The following is a 22475-nucleotide window of genomic DNA, read 5'->3' on the forward strand; positions in this document are numbered from 1 at the left end:
TGATGGCCACTTGTCATAATGGATACAATCCATCTTTCGCTAAAGTTGTGGGAACTCTTACATTCTCAGACAAATGAAATAACAAAGTGATAATGATTGTTGGGAGACAATTCTCTGTTGGTTTCTTACATTTTTATACATCTGAGCACAGACATTGAAAGCTTTTGTTTCAGACTATCTTTTCAAAACTGCATAGCAAGCAGACATGGGAAACAGAAAGAATGTCTTTCTCCAGGGCAGACGGCAGATTTGCTTCTGCCCCAAATAATAAAGATAATAACTCCCTCGAGGCCAAGGTTTGGGCAGATTTGAATGTGACCCCTTCAAAGTATTGGGGTTTCTTATGATTGGATTTCTTCGGCTATTATGCAAACTAACTGCTTATGCAGAATCTACCTAGGCCACCTCACATTGCTCCCTCGGAACATGAGGGGCAGGGGAAATAAATGCAAACATGAAGTTAATGCTGCTTGATGTGCAATAATAAAGTCCTTTGTTTCTCACCCAAGGGTTTCTTGTCTTCTGCTAACAACCAGGAAACCGTGGTAGGCTTATTTATTAGCTTATGAATATGGCAAAACATCAGATCATTCCTAATTTTTGATAATAAGACTAAGTGGTCCAGGAGAGGAGACTGTACCTTAGGTGTAGCTTGTAGATGAATGTGGTATTTAAACTGAGGGAGTTACTTGAGGGAGACCTGGGTGGCTCAGTTGGTTAAATGTCTGCCTTTGGCTCAGGTCATGATCACAGGGTCCTGGGATCAAGCCTCGTGTCAGGCTCCCTGCTCAGAGGGGAGCTTGTTTCTCTCTCACACCACTGCTTGTGTTCTATCTCCCTATCTCTGTCTCTCTCACTCCCAAATAAATAAATAAAATCTTAATAAGTAAGTAAGTAAATAAATAAATAAATAAATAAATAAATAAACTGTTACTTGAATCTATCTTCCCCCTTATTCCTCACTCATGAATAAAAGTTACAATTAAAAAAAGAAAAGACAACAATTCTGTTCATCAGCAAACCAGAAATTTAAATCTAGGGATTACTTCCTTCTAGTCAGTTCCCTATCTCTTTCCCTGTTCAGTTTCCTAATCCAAACATGTAGTTTTCCAAGAGACCTTTAACAAACTTAACCCTGGATAAAAGAGAACACAATCTTGGGGGGAAGGACTTTGAAATTTGTACTATTTGGGGATTTTCCTTAAGAAAACTAATACAAAATTAGACAAAGTGCTTTGCAAGAAACCTATGGAAATGGAGCATTCTGAAGCTTAAATGTCATTAACTTCACTGTGAATCTGTGTATACCTCTATTATAAGCTGGTGTCTAACTTTCTATCTCAGTGAAAAATAAAAATAGCTGTTGCGGTACTACTGATGTTTGAAAAAAAAGAGGCTGCTTGTGGTTGTGTAAGTATTAATTATTTAACTTGACTCTAGTGAAAGGTACATTAAAGAAATATATTTGAAAACAATTGCTGTATTTTCCATGAGTAACTGTAAAATCAAATATAGCAAATATATCTAGAAATACTTCATTGTAAAGGAAATAAAATTTTGAAAGCAATAAACAACAAGTGTAGAATCAAATATAATTTCAAAACAAAGAGGGTAGAAAACCAGGACGCAAATACTAGTAAATCACTTAAGCTATATTATCTTACTCAAATTAAAAACGCTCTCATCCTCAACTTTTCTGCTTCTAAAATTGAGATGATAATAGTATTTATTTAATGTATTAATGAGCTAAAGTATCCCGCACTGGGGCACCTGTGTGACTCAGTGGGCTAAGCGTCTGCCTTCGGCTCAGGTCATGATCCCAGAGTCCCGGAATCGAGTCCCACATCGGGCTCCCTGCTCAGTGGGAAGCCTGCTTCTCCCTCTTCCTCTGCCCCTCCCGCCTGCTCGTGCTCTCTCAAATAAACAAATACAATCTTTAAAAAATTAAAATATAAAATATCCCGTACTAATAAAGTATCTGGCAGTAAATATTCAAAACTAGCTCTTGACTAGTATCATTCAAAAATAAAAACTAATTATCAGGTGTCTGTTAATAAGATTGTATATGCTTAGTACTTCATAGGAAATACGTGTTTGTTTTTAGTTTGAGGAAGACTGACAATGCCCAAATCAAAGTACAACTGTTTTTTGAGGAAATGAAATATCACATTTTTGTGGTATGAGTAGGGGGGTGTGCAAGTGTGAGAGAAAGACAAAGTGGAAGAGAGGGAGAGGAAACAGAGAGAGAGAGGAAGAGAGAGAGAAAGAAAGAGAGGAGGAAGAGGAAGAGAAACCAAAGTTAGCACTTGTAGAATTTCGGTTCACTATTAGAATCAGAAAGACTGCCTCGGCGCAGCGTGTGACATCTCCTGGACATGAAATCTTTGAGAAGACACCAAACGTTTTTAACTTTCCATTTTCTCTTCTAGACATATCCTGTTATACAGTTGCCTGCCGAGTCTCAGATGAAATAGTTATGAGAAGGTTCTTTGTAAGGGATAACATATTATATATTTTAAGCATTTAATAATCATTTAGTTAAAAGGCATAGAATAAAAGGGTTTTTTAGTGTGTGAATGTGTGTGTGTGTGTGTGTGAGAGAGAGAGAGACAGACAGACAGACAGACAGAGAACAAATATCTAAGAGGCTGCCCAGGAGAAGGTTCACCTTCAGTAGAGTTTTATTAAGATTATTCTTAGAAAGACACAATTTGTTTAGAATCCTACCTTGGGATGTACATTTACAAATATCTAACTTTTTTTCCCTGATATATTCTGAGAGCATCAGAAATATTACAGAATGTGCAAAAGTAAGTATACTGTGGGCATCTCATTGTATAGTCTTTTTAAGTGAGAAAAGAGAATGTATTTTCAGTGCAAGAAGTTTTTATGATTCCAGCGTCTTCATAGATACTTATATTGTCATGAATATTTTACAATGTCAGCGTTTCAATGTCATCTATATTACTATTTCTTTGACATAGCATATGCCATACCCCTGCTACTTGGAGCTTCTTTTTAAAATGTCTAATGAAATATTCATTCAGTTTCACATTTTAGAAAAGATCACAGAAGGTAACCTTAACATAAAATACATTGAGTTTTATAAAGTTTCTGTTGTACTTTGAGAATCTCCAATTAATTATGAGCCAGGTCTAAGTTGGGCCAGAGATCTGGGCAGCATCCTTCAGGCACCCCACACTCACTCAAGCACATTAAAAACATCTAATAGAATAAGACCATTTATTGGTACATTGTTACATCTTGAAGTCAGGATGGTGTACTAAAAAAATATAGATTTAACATTAGATCATGTTAGACTTGTTACCAAATTTTGTTTCAACTTTTATAAACAGAATGGTCTTGAGAAATTAGCTCAACTGCTCAGAAGCATCAAGTTTTTCGCTGGGAAATGGGAATATGAACACTCTCTTTTCAAAGTTTTTGTGCAAATTTACTCATTCTTTTAAATAGCAACTATTGATTCAGTATTTTCTGTTTTCCATGCACAAACAGCACGAAGACCCGCTCTTCACCATGCTTATATTCCAGTGGGGGAAATAGGAAATAAACTTATACATGTATTATATTCTAGCTGCTATTGATAAGAGCTATGGATAACTATCAAGGTAACAGGACACAGAGTGACAGGAGATGCTAATTCAGATTGAATAGTGAGTAAATAACTCTCAATGGGACAATGTGAATAAACTATCCAGTAGCTATCAGCTTTATCATCATTGTAAGGGGAAACATATTGTAGATTTTATAATGTACAATTAGAAAAAAATTCAGAGAAGCCAAATATTTTTAAACATGAGACTAGCTGAAAGTGGTTGACTCAAATTACCTCTCTTTCTTCTCACCTAACTTATTCATGTTTAATGTCTCTTAACTTATTGTTAACCTATTGTTAAGAAACATTAAACATTAAATAAGAAACATTAAACAATAATAATGGTTAACAAAGGCAAGATTTTGTTCCATACTTGTTACACCATTGCCAAGCACCATAACTTTTAATAGGTGATCTATAATAGTTTTGTTTTGACAATTATATTTAACTAGAGAACCAAGCAGTCTATAATAAAATAATAATAAATTGAAATAAAATAATGAATTTATTAAAATAAAATAAATTATTAAATTAAATTTAAATTATTATTTAAATAAGGAACCAAATTAAATAAGCACCAAAATGAAATAACCAAAATGTTGCTGTATAAAAATTACACAGATACTGTCTAGAAGATTTTCTAATTTACAATAAAGATGTAAAACACAAAGAGGAAAATTGCTAAACATTGGAGAATTGTTTGAGGAAACACTTGAATTAGGAAGTGTGGAATAAATAACATTGCTGTACTAAAATGATACTAAATTTTGGTGGGTGGTAATGCTTAAGTCTCAGCTTGTCTTGCCCAGCTACCACCATTAAAGCAGAGCCTGTGACAAGGATTTAGATGCATACAGATTCTTTTGGAAGTAGTCTCAGGGAACATGAGCAAAGATGAGAATTTGATAATAAGAGTGCACAATCCAGTCACTTCTAAGGGAAACTGGGGCTCAGTCCCCTTGAGATTTTAAAAAAGCACATGGGATGCTTTTCAAACTATCCATCTGAGAGGCAAGGATTAACAGGAAAAAGTATTTGTTAGTCAGTTTTCATTTCCCATTGGTTTAGAATTGGCCCTCTGTGCAAGAGATCTCCTACCTCTCAAAGTTCTGCATGTCTGCCTAAAGAGAGAGCTCCGAAAGACATCTACTGCACTGGAGCAACATTGAAGCTCAAAGTGACAGATGGGGCTCAAGGGCCTGGGACAGACAATTATAAAGGGAATACATGGCTAAAGTCACAGATGAGATTGAGAAAATGGGTCACAATACATAATAAGCAAACCAGATTCTTCTGTGATGACAAAAATGTTTAATAGCAGAATAAAAATAGTTGACATATTTGGAACCATCCACATAATATTTATAAAGCAGGTTATCTTACCCCCACACCCACACATTAAAAGAAATCGTATTTTTACTTATTTTATTTTATTTTATTATTATTTTTTAAGATTTTATTTATTTATTTGCGAGAGAGAGAATGAGAGACAGAGAGCATGAGAGGGAGGAGGGTCAGAGGGAGAAGCAAACTCCCTGCCGAGCAGGGAGCCCGATGCGGGACTCGATCCAGGGACTCCAGGATCATGACCTGAGCCGAAGGCAGTCGCTTAACCAACTGAGCCACCCAGGCGCCCCTCATTTCTGTTTCTTTACATTTTCTTTCTTGTATCTATTTCCTCTTGCTTAAAAATTTGTCCCTAGGAAAGGCTTTGATAATATTCATTTATACTTTAAAGTGATTCGATGTATTATCTCACATTCTAATTTAAGCTTTTTTTTTTACTGTCTTTTAAAGAAATTTCAAAAAATAATAAAATCATAAATATATTTTGCAGATCGTTCAGCTAAAGGCCCACTGAATCATACTTTAACTCTTCTCTGATGTGCTTTTATAATGTGACCGCTTTGAGATGAGGCAGTGTAAACCTATTAACATTAAATAAAACCCTATGAGTGTCTCGGTTCTTCTTTCCTTTCTTTGGGTTTTACTTCCAAAATAAACTTACATTCAAATAAACCCTTGCTAAGTCTCTATTTTGATTGTGGCAGTAGGGGAACCCACACAAAAACATATATACCACTACATAGTCAATTTAATGTAAAAAACATTATTATTCCAAAAGAAATAGTATGTGCATACCTATGCCTCTCGTCTATGTAATTTTCTACCGTCAGGTTAATATAATATAAACTTTAAACTCGCTACTCATTTCAGAACTTGGTAATTGCAGCCTAAACAAATATAAGTACACTATAATACAGATTAATAAAAGTGTAAGAAAATTTTATCTCTCATATATTGTTACTATTCCCTATCCTAGTTTATCACATATAAAGTGACAAGATTATGATTCTAGAATCCTGATTGCAGTGGAAAAGCAACCAACAAGATGCAAATTACTAGTCAACAAGTGCATATTTTAAAAATAATGTACACAATCTTAAAATAATTTTATATTTCTATAGTTTAAGTACTACTTGAGCTATAAGAAAATTAACATGTTCTGAAGCTGACAGTTCAGTCTAGTTCTCAGTATGATAGTTTAATTTGACAATATAATTTTCCAAATTCTTTGCAGTGATGAAAAGAAATCATACTTCTTCCTATTCTTACTTCATGAGTTGTCTTTGTTTCTGTTTTTCTTAAAAAACATATTACAGAAACATCATTGTATAAGATTTATATGTTTATTTCTATTTTTTAAAGTCTCCTAATACAGGGGCACCTGGCTGGCTCAGTCAGTAGAGTGTGTAACTCTTGTTCTTGGGATTGTGAGTTCAAGCCCAACTTTAGGTGTAGAGATTGCTTAAAAATAAAATCTTAAAAAAAAAAAAAAGTCTCCTAATATAGAATTTTTCCAAGCTCTGTTATATCATGTTAATTAAGTTATTCTAATAAGCCTTTTCCTAGTCTCTTCTGTTTCCAGTTTAGCTTTTATAGGTAACCATAATATGCTAATATACATTTGAATACATGATTTTTTTTGGTAAATACAAGTACTTTATTCTTTCATGATCGGAGCTGGTAAAAACCCACACTTTCATTTATTTTATTTTCTCTTTTTGTAATACATTTTTTTACACTTTAAATTTTAGTGCACTTTTCAGAAGAGTATTGTTATAACCAAAGCTTGACAGGAAATTCACTCCCATTCAAACCAGCAGTATATTATGTTGCTGAAAGTGTGCTATTCAGTATCCCATGTGAACATCCCAATGTGGTTCTTGAGGATTCTACATCTCAGGAAAAACTGGAGATCTCGCTTGCTCTTTTGGAATTCCCTGAAAGGCAGTAATATTTTTTTAATATGAAATACTCATCTATCATGGCTATTTACCTTCAGCATTCATTTTTAAATCTCATTCATAATGAATATCATATTTTTACTAATAAAAAAATTATTACCAAGAGATTATTATGATCAAAGAGAGTTATCACTTTTGGTCATTTTATACAGTAGGTGGAGTAATAGTGCTTATTTCACTCTATCTTATAATATATTTAATGACTGTCCCTGCCTCAGGGAAGAATAAATCTCTCAGGAGATTATGAGTTATTTTATGGCAAGTTCTGTGCTTTATTTATCTTACCCCCTCACACAGATACCCAGAGCCATATATAGAGCTTTGCATATAATGAGGAAATGCTCCATGTTTTTAGTTTTTTTAATTAATCCATGAATATGTGGGCAAATGATTTTTGTCATGAGTAAATAAATTAGGCAATTCCACTAATAAATATTATAATAAAAATTCTAGTGTATACTTTCTCATTTCTTGCAGATGTTGAAGAGATATTTATACTTCATAATTTGTAGTTAGTATTCGATCTACATAAAATATGTCAAACTGTGTTTGTTGGGGAGATATAATTAAAAGCAAAACCTCCCCCCAACCCAGAAAAACCTGTCCACAAAGGTAGTAGAGAAAGAAAACACTTCTATTATTGGGTAAACAGTAAATCAGAATGTGATGCACATTACAGGCAATCTGCTAGGAGAGTAAAAAAATGGAAAAAATCCTCACCCCTCGGGGTCGCCAAGCAGATACTACCATTACATACATGTTTTCAAAATGAACAATGACTAGTCCTTAAGTAGAAGAACTTGATAGCACCATTTGCCACACATAATTCATCCTAGATTCATTGGGCAATGGGGATGATTGTGTTCACTAACTTGGCTTTATCCGCAGGAGAAAGAAACTTCTCCTATCTTTAGGATAGGAGGTAGTTTTGCAACTTGGAGCAAGGTGTCCACCAAAATTTCTAGACTCCTTCCATAGAAACTAAGGGACAGGAATGCTATGTCACTTGAGTTTACATTTCAGAGATGGCAACTTAGCCATTGAAAAAGACATTCCTGAATCATAAAGTTGCCAAAGGGCCTATCTAGTTTTCAAAAGGATTTATATTACTTTTTTTTTTCTTTTTCTGAAGCAAAAGGGAAAGGAGAAATGTCAAGTTTCTTATTTTCAACTGAGGGATTAAATCTCTTATTTTTAAATTTTCATTTGTTGTCACAATGTCAACACATAATGAATCACACATGAGAATACAACTGGTATCATAATATGATGAAGTATAAAAGGAATAACTTATGTTTGAAAATTATCACAAGTTTTTGAAATTTTTACTAAGAATTTTTATAAGTCACGGATTCCTTATAATGAGTAGTTTTGAGCACAAATTTAGGGCAATTAACTTCAGCTGCCATCATCTGACAGTAAAGAACCACATTTACACATTATTACTATTAATAGTATTATTTTTACCAAACAGTCAGCTGACAAAGTCTAAAATCTTAATTTAAAATTACCAACATTTTCTTTGCTTAAAGGAATCATATTGTAGTCCTCTTTACTTATAGATTCAGAGAAAATTTTTATTTGGCATTCCTATAATAAATTTTAGCCAACCAAGTTATAAAATAAGTTCTTTGGTGAGAAGAATAATAATGAATATTGAACTACCTAAATATAGATAATGAGTTAAAAATGTCAATAGTCTAGAAATGGGGGAATATGATAAATATTGAGATTGTAAAATATTAGTATAGTGTATGTGTGTTTGTGTCTGTGATGCACAGAAGATGTGAAGAATTAAAGATTTGGTAATTTTCTCATCTTTATTCAAGGAGTCAATATATTATATCTAAGTTGAATAAAACAAGACGTGGTTGTATATGCATATTACTCAAGTTATAAAGTTATCATGGAAACACTATAAAACTTAAATTGCTACCAACACCCATTGAAAAATTCAGAAAGATAAGATGGGGCATGAGATTGGATATAGGAGGAAGCAGGCTAGCTTTTGTTGTGTATGTATTGAGATAAGATAGGACATTTTTGGAGTTTTTAAATCAAGAAATCAAGGATGATCACAACTCCTACATTTAAAAAATAGTTAAAGCACTTATAAAACACTCTCTACAATTAACTGTTTTTAAATGCTTTTCAAATGTAAGCCATCTCATTTATAAAAATCAAGGCAAACATTTTAAATAAAATGCTAATAAATATAATTCAGTGCTACTCTATCACACTATTACTCCACAACCAATTGCTCATATCTAATAAAGCAAAAAGTCAATTTTAAAAAGAAATATAATCTTAAGAGTTCTAAAATAAACACTGAATAAAATTCAAGATCAATATACATATGCGGCATGCCCTTAACATGATTACCTTTTACAAAGGTAAAAGAAGTATATACTTCAAAATCCTGAACAAAATATGAATGTCCACAATTATTTAATATATATGAAGAAATAAGCCAATAAAAGAGAAAATATAAATATCAAAGATAAGAAACAAAATTATTATTTTCAGATAATATATTTATACATCTGAACTGAAGATAATTGCCTGAAGATGTATTAGAAACAATAAGAAAACTTATTTTTACCTAAGGTTCAAAAATATTTCTTACATCAGGCGCCTGTGTGGCTCAGTCGTTAAGCGTCTGCCTTCGGCTCAGGTCATGATCCCAGGGTCCTGGGGTCGAGCCCCACATCGGGCTCCTTGCTCGGCGGGAAGCCTGATTCTTCCTCTCCCACTCTCCCTGCTTGTGTTCCTTCTCTCACTGTGTCTCTCTGTCAAATAAATGAATAAAATCTTTAAAAAAATATATTTCTTAACATCAATTTTTATCTTTGAAAACCTGCAAGCAGCCAGTGTCCTTCAATTGGTAACAAATAAAATAAATGATGGTACACTTAGATTAAGGAAAATTAATCTCAATAATTATTATGCTGTTTATATTTGGAGAAGGATTTGAATTTTTTATTATATGATTTGAGGAAAAACGTTTTTATCACCAGAATTTTTAATCTCACTTTTCCAACATAAACTTGAAAAAATATCTATCCCCCTCTTGTATTTTTTTTTTTTTTTAAGATTTTATTTATTTATTTGACAGAGAGAGAGACAGCGAGAGAGGGAACACAAGCAGGAGGAGTGGGAGAGGGAGAAGCAGGCTTCCCGCCGAGCAGGGAGCCCGATGTGAGGCTCGATCCCAGGACCCTGGGATCATGACCTGAGCCGAAGGCAGACGCTTAACGACTGAGCCACCCAGGCGCCCCCCCTCTTGTATTTTTTTTTACCATATTTTTTCTCTTTAAAATATATGGTTACATTTCCTCCTCTCACCTTCCAATACATTATTAACACCCCCCAACCCCCAGTTCACACAACTTTAGTCTTTGAGTTTAAGCTAGTATTTAAAGAGTGGCTTGGGTCATCTCAGAGAATTTATCCAATCTTTTCTGAGTATCTTTCACATATACATAAAGAATACTTGTATAGTTAATTTGTTTTCTCTTGTTAATCTGACTCTTATTATAGGGGGTCTTGCCAAGAATTCAGAAAGGTAGGGAGAAAATGATTTTTCCTCCCTTACAAGGTCAAGTTAAGGAATACCACATTCTGAGTTAAAAATCTATCTGTCTAGATTTACACTGTGCTTCTTAAAATGAGTTATCTATTAAATTTAAATTTAAACTCTTGCCAGTCAAAACAGACTTTACGAGTTAAGACCATTATCCTTCAATCTCGGGGCATTTTTATTAGATTAAAAGAAAATAAGTAGGTGTCTCTTTTACTGTCTACACAACATAAAATAAAAAGGAGTTGTTTAGGAACTTCTAGATATTAATTTAGTCTATGAAAGCATATATTTTTGGCTACAAAAAATCTGAAGTATGTTTTGTAAGGGCCAAGGGCAAGCCACCTCAAAATCTTGACATGAAGATTATTCCAAGCTGAAGGCGGTTGAGACCCAAAGAGCTCAAGAGAAACTTCAGTCCCTCTCTTACTACATATAATAAGCTAAAATGGGGAGTCTTTCCCAGAATAAGGGTTATTAAGAGAGATAAATTTTATCTGAATGGCCCATCTTTATGGCAGGGCAAATATCTAATTACCAAACATCTGCTCTTCTTATCACCCTGTGAAGTGCATTCCTTTCCTCTGATGTCCCAGATCCCTACCCCCTTCTCCTTAGTTCAGAATGACATACACACCTTATTTTGCCTGACTGTCTTTCCATGTCTGTGTGGATTCCCCATACATACACTACTAAGTTTTATTTTCTCCAGTTAATCTGCCTCATGTCAATTTGATTCTTAGTCGAGCTAGAAGTGATGTAGGAAAATGTTGAGGTTCAGAGCCTACAGCCAAGAAAGAACAAAACATGGTTTTATTAAAGCACGGGAACAGGACCCATGTGCAGAAAGAGCCACACTGGAGTTGTGACAGGTGACTGATTATATACTTTCAAGTTGGGAGGGGGTTAGGGATAGCATAAGTCTCTAAGGAATTTGGAAGCAAGGTTTCCAGGATCCTGAGGGGGCTAGCTATTGCTATGAAAAGGTCATTTATTACTGTCTAATAAAACCTTAGTCATGAGACCCTTCAGGTGCATATCAGTGGGTCTTATGCTTGGGGGGTGATTGCCAACATGTATCTTAGGGGGTAGAGATAAAGGAAGTTTCTGAAGGAATTATTACATATTAAAGTAGACTCACAGCCTAGGGGTGGGGGTGGCGCGCAGTGCTAAGATTGCCTCTTGCCCTTAGCAAAGTACCAAGAGGCAGCTGAGCTCCTGGGGGAAGATCACTCTGCCTGTTTCAAGGATTTGTCAATGGGCTGTAAGTAATAAGAAAATTTAATTTTTCTTTTGCCTTTGTTTCCCACATCTTTAGGACCTCGTGAAGGGGACAGTAATTCTTGCTCCCAACAGTCCCAACTATCTTAAATTATATTTCATTAATTAGAAAAATTTCAATATCCTTACTTTTATTCAGGCTCATTTTATTATTATTCTGAATGGAGTAATTATGAAGTTTTACCCAACTAAGAAAAGCTTCTATTTTCTCTCCACACTCCTTTCCTTTTATATTTCAATACTACTTTACTCTTGCAAAGAATTTAACATTCAACACTGATTCTTCTTATTTCTTCAATGAGAATGACTACTATTTATGCCAAACCTGAAGCTTACAGTTCTCTACATTAAAATATGTCCTTGAATCTTTATTCTGAATTTGTTTTTTTTCATTCATATTATTATCCTGTCATTTTTATTTAGCTCAAAATAGTGACTGAAGTTGAAAACATGTGGTTTATGTTCGTATTTTTGATATTTCGTGTACATTTAAATTTCTCAGATTTTGAAGGTAACAAGAATTATTAAAACTCATTGAATGCATCTTAAAAAATGTTCTTGCTTTTTTTTTTTTTTTTAGATTTTATTTATTTTTGACAGAGGGACAGAGAGAGTGTACAAGCAGGGGGAGAGGCAGAGGGAGAGGGAGAAGCAGACTTCCTGCTGAGCAGAAAGCCTGATGCGGGACTCGATCCCAGGACGCTGGGATCATGACCCAAGCCGAAGGCAGACACTTAACCGTCTGAGTCACCCAGGCACCCCAATGTTCTTGCTTTTTAAAAGAAATCACAAGTAAGACACATGCTTGTCAAACAAATTTCTTTCTATGACAACATGATAAGCTTTGTCGATAGCAAGAAAGGGCAAATATGATTCATCTTGTCTCCAGGAAAGCAATTATTTCTCTTTCAAATGACACTTTTTTTTTTCATTGACAGCACTGAATGGTTTAGATAATGTTATTATTGTGTAGGTATTCTGCTGTCCAGGAACATAAACACAATGATTAACAATTCGTAATTCAGTATTGATTCAGAGAAGTTTACCAGTTCTGCCAATCTTCACTTGATATAATCTATAATATTTTTAGCAATAGCTTAGAAAATAAAATGTCAAACCTAAATGTACCTTAGTTGGCTAAAAATTGAGAAATTAGAAGATAGTATTGCAGTGAAAAATAATTTTGAGTTCTTTTAATAATGCAGGCATCATCTTCCCTGAGAATCCATTCTGAACTACAATTTTAGATGAGGGGCCTCTCTTATTGTGTTCATATAAAACCATGTGTTATCCTCTATCTCATTATTTTATACACTTACTAGCTGATTTGTTTGTGTTAAAAAACAAAATTCAACTGAGTAAATTTGAAGATCTAATTGGATTAAATGATTCATGAATTCGGCAGCATCCCATCTAGCAAGTAGGGGGGAACTCCAAGAAGTTGGACAAAATGGAATGTTTTATCATGTAGGTGTACCTCATCTTCCTTTGGGGAATAGAAGGGGCCTATGTGACAGATTACCTCATGGGTGCTTATCAGAAAATTCCTGACTAACTGGTTAAAACTACATTTCTGGGGGAGGTTGAAACTGCAATCCAGTTAGGTATTAAGTTCTTGGCCAAGGTGATGCCATTTGGGGCCTGTGCTTTTCTTTTTAACATCTGTCTCCTCCACTTGACTAAATGCTGCGAGACAGTGGATAATGCATTAGATGTATTTGAATCTCCAATAACTTATATGTTTGAACTTAATAAATTTATATTGAATTAATAAGATATGCTGATTTTTTTATATAATGTTCACCCAGAGGTAATTATTAGTTTCAATGGAGGAATTTAATGAAGTTTAGAGCTCAGACATCCATGATTTTTTTTCATGTCATTAGGAAATAAGGTTTCATAGAAAGGTAGAACAATAGGTATGTGCATTTGCATTTTCAGAGTTAGGAACTTCTAAAAAGTTAGGATGCATGATCCATTCACGTAGTTGACAAATATTTATTAGACACATTTCTCTGCCAGGATCTATTCTAAACATCAGGGGACAATGTTGCCCTAGTCTCACACCGCTTACATTTAAACTAGCAAGAAAGACAGTAACAATTTTAAAAAGCAAATGGATAGTATGCAAGAAAGTGTTAGGAACTCCAGAAGAATCTGGTGTTATTTTAGATTGAGTGAGGATGTCCTGTGCATCAGTGACACCTAAGAGGAGATATAAATCAAAGAGCAAGGTATGCAAATATCTCAGGAGAAAACATTTCAAAAAGAGGAAACAGCAAATACAGAAGACCTGAGGTGGGAGTACGCTTCACATACTTAAAGAAGGTAAGAAGACGGACTCAGCAAGCACATGTGACTTAAGAAAAAGTGGGAAGATACTGTTTTAAACATATCAGGCAGTGACATTCTATAGTTGTAGGAGGGGAAAAAGTTTTCCTCACCTCTCTTAGGGTCCCTGGTTGGGTCCAAAAACTAAACTCATGAAGACAGATTAGCAAGAGAAAAACATACAAAATTTCATTGAATTTTTATTTTATTTTATTTTTTTAAAGATTTTATTTATTTATTTGACAGAGAGAGAGATAGCGAGAGCAAGAACACAAGCAGGAGGAGTGGGAGAGCGAGAAGCAGGCTTCCTGCCGAGCAGGGAGCCCGATGCGGGATTCGATCCCAGGACCCTGGGATCATGACCTGAGCCGAAGGCAGACGCTCAACGACTGAGCCACCCAGGCGCCCAATTTCATTGAATTTTTACATGTTTATGGGAGCCTTCTCAAGAGAATAAAGACCCAGGAAGTGATCAAGCAGGATGTTTTTATACCTGTTAGGCAAATGAACAATAAATTTGTGAGGAATTGACAAAACAAAGGGGCTTGGGCTAGGGATAGCAAATGATGAAGTATCTGGGAAGATAAAGGTTAGTTTAGCAAGGTTGGTTTGTACAGATTTTTAGCCCCAAACTCCCTCCCTGTCTCTGGTGATAAAAATATCTTCCTCGGGGCGCCCAGTGGCTCAGTCGTTAAGCGTCTGCCTTCGGCTCAGGTCATGATCCCAGGGTCCTGGAATTGAGCCCCACGTCGGGCTCCCTGCTTGGAGGGAAGTCTGCTTCTCCCTCTCCCACTCCCCCTGCTTGTGTTCCCTCTCTCACTGTGTTTCTCTCTGTCAAATAAATAAAATCTTAAAAATATATATATATATCTTCCTCCCTCCTGCATATAGGGAGGGCTTCTCTCACATGAGAATTTTATGACTTGTGTCAGAGAAAAAGAGTGAGGGAAGGGAAATCAAGAGTGAGCTCCCTGCTTCTGCCATTTTCTCAAATTTCTTCAGCTTAAGATATTCAATATGTCAAGGTGTTATATTTTAGGGTGGTATGTCCTGAACCCCATCACAGATCATGTGAGCATTTGGATTCAAGTCTAAGTGTGTCATGAAGTTTATTATTGAGATTTTTGAGCAAGACTTGACATGATCTGAATATGATTTTTAAAAGTCTTCACTGTTTTGTGGAAAATAGACTTCCCCAAGAGAGGACATTAGACCAATTAGGTATTTGCCAGAGTCCAGGTAAAGCTGAACATGGATGGTAAAGGTGAAGATGATGAGAAGCAGGCAGATTCCATATGTATTACATTGTTGGAGCTGAGTAAATGTGCTGATTGATTAGATAAGAATATAAACAAGTAAATCAGAGATGACTCCAGACATTTTAGCTGGAGAAACTGGATGAGTGTTGTTGACTTTTCCAGTTTATTCTGCTGCTAATCTCTCAAAGAAAGTTATAAAGTTAGAACTGAAGACAAGATTAATTTTAAAAATGACAGAAAATATTTATTTTAATTTCTTACTAGGATTTTGAGCTCTAAAAAGAAATTGTGTTATTAACTTTCTACGGAAAATATTAAGTGATGAGTCTGAATTCAAATTCTCATCAATTTTTAACACTGACAATGATTTAAAGTTGCCCATCCAGTATTTTATAATGCAATAAACCCAACATTATTTATCTTTGAATTTTGTGATTTATAAAAAGAAATACATATTTTCTCTTTGTCCACTGTTCCTGGCACATAGCTCCTAAAACCCTTGAAAATTTCTATGTAAGAGTCATGGGATCCTCTTTTGTTAGAATACTTAGTTTTGTTCCCAGTTTCTGAAATTGCTCCAGAGCATGAAGGTGAAATGAGTTTCTTTTGTCATTCATAGCAAGACCCTTTCTACTAGGCTGAGTTTATGTTAATGAGATGACCTTTGGACAGCCTCTAAAGCTGGGAACTGGTTGCCAAGGGAAATAACCATGTGATTAGAAGGTTGTAACTTTTAGCCCCAACCCCTGACCTCTGGGGGAGGGGAGAGGTACTGAAGATTGAATTAGTCATCAGTGGTCGATAATTTAATCAACCATGACTATGTAATGAAACCTCTACAAAATCCTAAAAATGATGGGGTTTGGAGAGCTTCCAGGTTGATCTGCGCAGAGGTTCTGGGAGTGTGGCAGACCCAGAAGAGGCCATGCCCCTTGCCGCACACCTGCCCTATGCATTCCTTTTATCTTGCTGTTCCTGAATTATATCCATTTATAATTAAATTGGCAACCTAGCAAGTAAAATGTTTTCTTGAGTTTTGTGAATTGTTCTAACAAATTAATCAAACCCAAGACAGGATTGTAGGAATCTCTGATTTATAGCCAGTCAGCTAGAAGCACAATGATTGTAGGACATCAGGCAGGTGTCACAGAATTGCTGGGTTGGGGGCAGTCCCCACACATCTAGTGTCAGAAGTTCTATGGAGTGTTCTAAGTGTGAGTGAAGTAGTGGAGAGTGAGTAAAGAAAAACAAGAGTGCTTTTTCTTTACAAGTTTACTTCCAAGAAATTTTAATACAGCATTTATAATTTCTAACTTAAAACATCAACAAAAACGAAGGAAGAAAATCAAATGTGGATTAAAGACTCAGATGTTTGCTGTTAGTCGTGTTTATTACCTAATTTTAAGTCTATTACTTGTATAACATTTGTCACAATTTTAAATATTTGATAATTTTATTAAAATTTCCATAGTTTTTATCCAACATGTACTATTCTGAAAGATGAAAATTTAATTAAATCTATAAAATTGAAGCCTATCTCAATCAGTTTGCCAAAAAAAAATAATGTATCTAAACAGAATAGTCAAGCTAATTTAGAAGGACAAAGCTGTATATTACTAGATATTAAGACTGATGATACGGTGACATGAATTAAGGTAGTATTGGCTCAAGGAAATATACAGAGACCAAAAGAAAGAAAAAGAAGAAAAAAAACAGAGGAAGAGCCTAGGTAATAAAGTAGGCAGTTAGTTAGCTATGAGCAGGGAGCAAGGGCTTTTGGACTGATAAAAGGGCAGAAACCAAGGTCCAAGCAGCTGGGACAGACACGGTGCATTCTTCCCTATAACCACTGTCTTAAGGTAAACTAAAGCTTCATTATAATACATTTGCATTGTGGTTTTAACCCTTCCCCCCCCAAGAGAAAGCTGCCATGACAGTTCTGACAAGGACTATATAAGGTCAAAAAGTCCCCCTCCTGATAGGTAGGAGGAGTCCCTTAGATGACTGCCTGCAAACTTAGTCAGGAACCACCCTACCAAAGACCCATAACCTACTCAAACATAAAAAGAAAAGACAACCCCATGCCCTGATGCAGCTGCCACCCCTGGGCCTGTCCTCTCTGCCATCCTGGGAGTGTGTTTTCCCTCAAACTACTATTAAATGCTTGCTTAAGAGTTTGGCTCTGAAGTCCTTCTTGGTGGAATGCAAGAACCAAGGCTGAGGAGTGGGACTCACCATTGACATAAGGACAGACCCAACATTTACCATCACCTAATTTATGTATGATTTATATGATTCACTGGAAGAAAGATAATCTGCTCATAAATAGTGTTGTGTCAATTGGATATCCACAAGGAAGAGAGTGAATCTTTACTTCTACCTTACAATACTCAAAAATTAGTTTAGAAATATGAAAAGGTGAAGGAGAAAAAATAACCTTTCCTTTACCTTTCTAGGTTCTTGGCTAAGAATCCCCACCATAATAAAGACAGACTAATAGGAGAAACATAAAAATAGAAGTTTAATAACATGTTTACCTCCTGTATACATAGAAAAGACTCAGGAAAACTAAGTTTTTTTTTTTCAATTTTCAATTTTTTTTTTTTTAATTTAAAAGAATGTGTCAAAAATGTACCAAATGCATAAATAACAAAGAAAAACAAAAATCACTTTAATCCCCCTACCTGGACACAGCTACTGATAACAGAAAACTGGGTAACTCTTGAAGACAAAGTCAATCTTATCAGTTCAGATGAAAGAATGAACATTAAGAGGTCATATTGTCCCTAGGCATGGCTGGACGGGCCAAGGAACACACAGGCCTAGGTTCAAGAGATGGGAGTGCTTGCTTAACATTCAAAGGCACATGTAGGAATGCAGCTCCACTAGCTTAAAAGTAATCACGCTAAACAAAATCTCTAACATTAAGAATAAAAATATTTTTGGGCACCTGGGTGGCTCAGTTGGTTGAGCGACTGTCTTCGGCTCAGGTCATGATCCTGGAGTCCCTGGATCGAGTCCCGCATCGGGCTCCCTGCTCAGCAGGGAGTCTGCTTCTCCCTCTGACCCTCCTCCCTCTCATGCTCTCTGTCTCAAATAAATAAATAAAATCTTTAAAAAAAAAAAAAGAATAAAGATATTTTTCATATTCCAATTCTCTTGAGAGGGTAAAGACCTCCCAGGGACCAGATGAAGTAGCATCAAAGCCCCTGCTAGCATGACCTCCACTCAATGGTCTCCAGCTTCTCAGGAGACCCCTACTCCAAAATATCCCCTTAAAAACTCTCACTTGCGAGCCATTGGGAACTTTGGAACTTTGGAACATTAGGTCCCCATTCTCCCGGGTGATGTCACACTGATAAACTGCCTATCTAGCAAAAGCCATATGTCAGTTTTTATTGGCTTCCAGCTTTATTGGTAGACAGACTCCCTTTGGTTTGGTTAGTCTCCCAAACAGCCCAAGCCACCACCTTAAATACTATCTCTAGCTAAAGACCAAAGAAGATGTTAGGGAAAGGAAGTTACCAGGCAAAGTGAAATAATCAAAGATATGGTTGTTTTACAGATTTAAGTCCTTACCTTCTCCACTGATAAGAATTTCTGAAGATTTAGACATCCTCTTCTTCCTGGTACAGAGAAGGAGATACCCTTGTAAATGGAGATTTCCCTTATAAATGAAAATGTTTCTTTATAAAAGGATAATTTCTATTGAGTTTCAGAGCTTTTCCTATGTCTCCTGTTTCTTAAAAATAATTAGCCTGAAATAATTCTCATGTCAAACACGCACATTTTGGGTGGTATATTTTGCTCCCCTTCAAAACTAAAACCACACAGCTTTTAGAAGAAAACATAAGAGAACATCTTTCTGACCATGGGATAGGCAAAGACTTCTTAAAAATAGAAATACAAAAACATTAATTACAAAGGAAATAATTGATAATATGGACATCAGTAAAACTAAAATTAGGAACATCTGTTCATCAAAAGACACCATTAAGGTGAGGCACAGAAAGGGAAATGTTCAAATTAAACACATTTTACAAATATATTCAAAATTCCTACAAATCAGTAAGAAAAATAAAAACCAACCCAATACAAAAACGGACTAAAAATTTGAAAGAGCACTTCACGTTGAAGGATAGTCAATGGCCTATAAATAATTAAATCTTGCCTATTTTATTGGATATCAAAAAAATATAAATTAAATTCCTATGTTACATTAATGTATACACCCACCAGAGTAGCTAAAAAAGAAAGACAAAGAACATGTATTATTGGTGAGGACGTGGAGTGATCAGAACTCTCAGACACCATTAGTAGGTGGTACAATCATTTTGGAAAATTGTTAGTATCCTATGATTAGCAATTCTATGCCTAGTAATAAACCCCAAAGATAAGAGTGTTTATGAAACCAAAAATATGTACAAGAATTTCATAAACTGATTGTCGACCTCTGAGAGTTGGGGACCTGGGGCAGTGAAGGAACTGAGAAAAAGACACGACAGTATAGCGAGGCACAGGGGACCCCGAGCAAACAGCCCGAGGTCCCGAGGTTTATTTTCCATAATCTTATATACCTTCTACAGCGATATAGATCTATAATGATTTACAGCAGGGGCGTAGTAAGGCACATTCCTCCTCGTACCCAGGATTAGTCAAGCACATAAGAATCTTTAAAAACAGAATAAAGGAACAAAGAGGGGAGTGCCCAGTGTGCTGTTTGCAGCTGGCTTCCTATCTACAAAACATCTTCTGCTGCGTACTTTAGAACTGACCACACACGTCCCAAGGGCATTTCACTCTGATCCTTTCGGGTTATTTTTAACCCTGCAATCTCGAGTTTTCTCAGAGATCTTGGAGTCTGAGCGAATATGCACCCGTGGTCGTTGTGGCATTCTGTTTCCCACAACTGGTAATGACCTAAATGTAAATAAATATACCATAGCATATTATACTGTAATGAGAGTAAATAAAATATGCTACATGCAATAAAATGAATGAATTGCAGAAACAAAATACTGAGCAAAAAAACCCAAAATGGACAATATGAACTTACAGTGTTAGAAATTGGAAGCATGGTCACTTTTGTGGGCAGGTAGTTTCTTCTGGTGATCATTCTGGAGGCTGGCAGTGCTCTGTTTTTTTGTTTTGGGCTTCTGGTCACTCTGGGGGAATGTGTTCATTTTGTGAGTATGCATCAACCTATATAATCATAATTTGTTTATTTTTTTAGATGTATACTTACCATGTCCAGCACTGTTACCATAGTCTGTGCCACCATGCTCCTTACCTATACTTCCACAAAACTGCCAGTTCCTTGTTTCCCTTTCTGTTCAGATCCCGTATAATATGGGCTCCACAGAGCCAGAGAGATCATTTCAAACAATAAATTCCTCCAGTGTTTACCAATATAAGTATGAATCCAATTCCTTACCATGGTTCCTAATCAGCTCTCCAGTCTCAGTTACGGATGGTCTCCTTTGCAGTCTTTGTCCTTCAGACACTTTTGCCTTTTTACTGTTCTTCGAATGCACCACACACAGTCGTGCTCAGGGACCTTGCACATGCTGCTCCCTCTGACTGAAACATGCCTGCTTTTTCTCATTTCAATAAAATCTCTTCTTCAATCTCATCTTCCCAAAGAGGTCATTCCTGACCTCCTCATCTAAGAGAGCACCAACGCAATCTTATCATTTACTTCCCTTTATTTTTCTTCAAAGTATTTATGAGCACAATGTGTATTTGTAATTGGTTACTGTCTCTCTCATTTCTACTGGAATAAAAAAGAAACAGTAGGCCGGAGTCTATTTTGTTTTGTTTGCTGTTGTGTCCAGCTTGCCGTAAAGAGTACCTATCATATATGTCTATCTCATGTGCTTAAGAAATATATGGACTGGATTAATGAGTCTAAAATACTATATAGAAAATTAACAATGTATTATTTAGAGAGTTTGATATGTCCAGAAAAACTGACAGTCATTACTATATATATGTGTGTGGTATGTGTGTGTACGCATGTAATCATGAGTATGTGTGCATGTACATGTATACATCTATCTATCTATCTATCTATCTATCATCATCATCTATCTATTTGTTGTTCATTATGCATAAGGGAGATATTTATAAACTTTTCTAGAAATGAATGTTTTCTACGTAGTAGCCACAATCAATATCTGTTTGAGCAAAGAAGGAATGAGAAAAGGACAGAGGCAGGAAAGGAATACAGGAAGACAGACAAGAAGGAAAATCTTCCAGAAAACATTTCTTGAATGTGTATATCATTGAGATATAAAGAAACTGGTTTATTGGTATAATAAATTTGAACTTCAATTGATATTGTAAATTGAGCATACATGTACACACATAGACACACACATGTACATGCACTCAAACATACATACACTAACTCATACACATCCTAAGTAGTCACATTGCTTAAAGGAAATATTAAGGCTATGTAATTAGTCCTAGGATCTTCAACTCTGGTCAAAAAGGCCACTATTTGGGTTCCTATTCTTGAATGAAAACAAGGGAAAAGTACAAATGAGTTTGTAGCTCTTTATTTTTGGAGAGAATCTTATTTTTAATACCTAATGTTCTTTCCTGCCATTTAAGTCAAGATATGAAAAGACTGTGAACTATTTGGACATCTGAAGGAAGTAATCAGTTTTAATTAAAAATTTTGATATTAAATTACTCTAGCTTGCTCCATAATTTCAGAATTACCATTTTAAAACTTAAATATGTCTCTGACTCCATGGAGTTTTTGTTATTTTCCCAAGTTAATAAGAGTCTGCCTACAATTTCATCCCATAGCATTTTATTCTTATTGCTATCATTGTTCTTATCCATTTTTATCTGGATGTGAGTGCTGGACTGAATGTGTCCCTCCAAAGTTCATATGTTGAAGCCCAATCCCCAATGTTTGGAGGTAGGGCCTTTGAGAAATTAATTAGGTAATGAGGGTGGAGTCCTCATGAATAAGATTAATGGCCTTAAAAGAAGAAACAGGAGAGATCTTGCCTCTTCTTTCTCTCTCTCTTTCACATATAGCAAGAAGGAAGTCATCCGTGACCAGGAAGCTGGTTCTCACCATA

At 35.5% G+C, this 22475-nt stretch overlaps 1 long non-coding RNA gene across 1 annotated transcript; it reads right to left on the bottom strand.

The window, feature by feature from the left end:
• Positions 1-6106: 6106 nt before the first annotated feature.
• On the bottom strand, positions 6107-19914 carry LOC135365488 (uncharacterized). The gene is made up of 4 exons (XR_010413425.1): positions 19827-19914; positions 18955-19001; positions 9551-9713; positions 6107-6900 (listed from the first exon to the last, which is right to left on the bottom strand). It is a non-coding gene; the product is annotated as an uncharacterized LOC135365488 (long non-coding RNA).
• Between the last annotated feature and the right edge of the window lie 2561 nt (positions 19915-22475).

Source organism: Mirounga angustirostris, unplaced genomic scaffold (genome assembly GCF_029215605.1).
Source record: "Mirounga angustirostris isolate CCGP_5_RB_7025 unplaced genomic scaffold, mMirAng1.0.hap1 SCAF_8, whole genome shotgun sequence".
In the NCBI taxonomy this organism is placed as follows: domain Eukaryota; kingdom Metazoa; phylum Chordata; class Mammalia; order Carnivora; family Phocidae; genus Mirounga; species Mirounga angustirostris.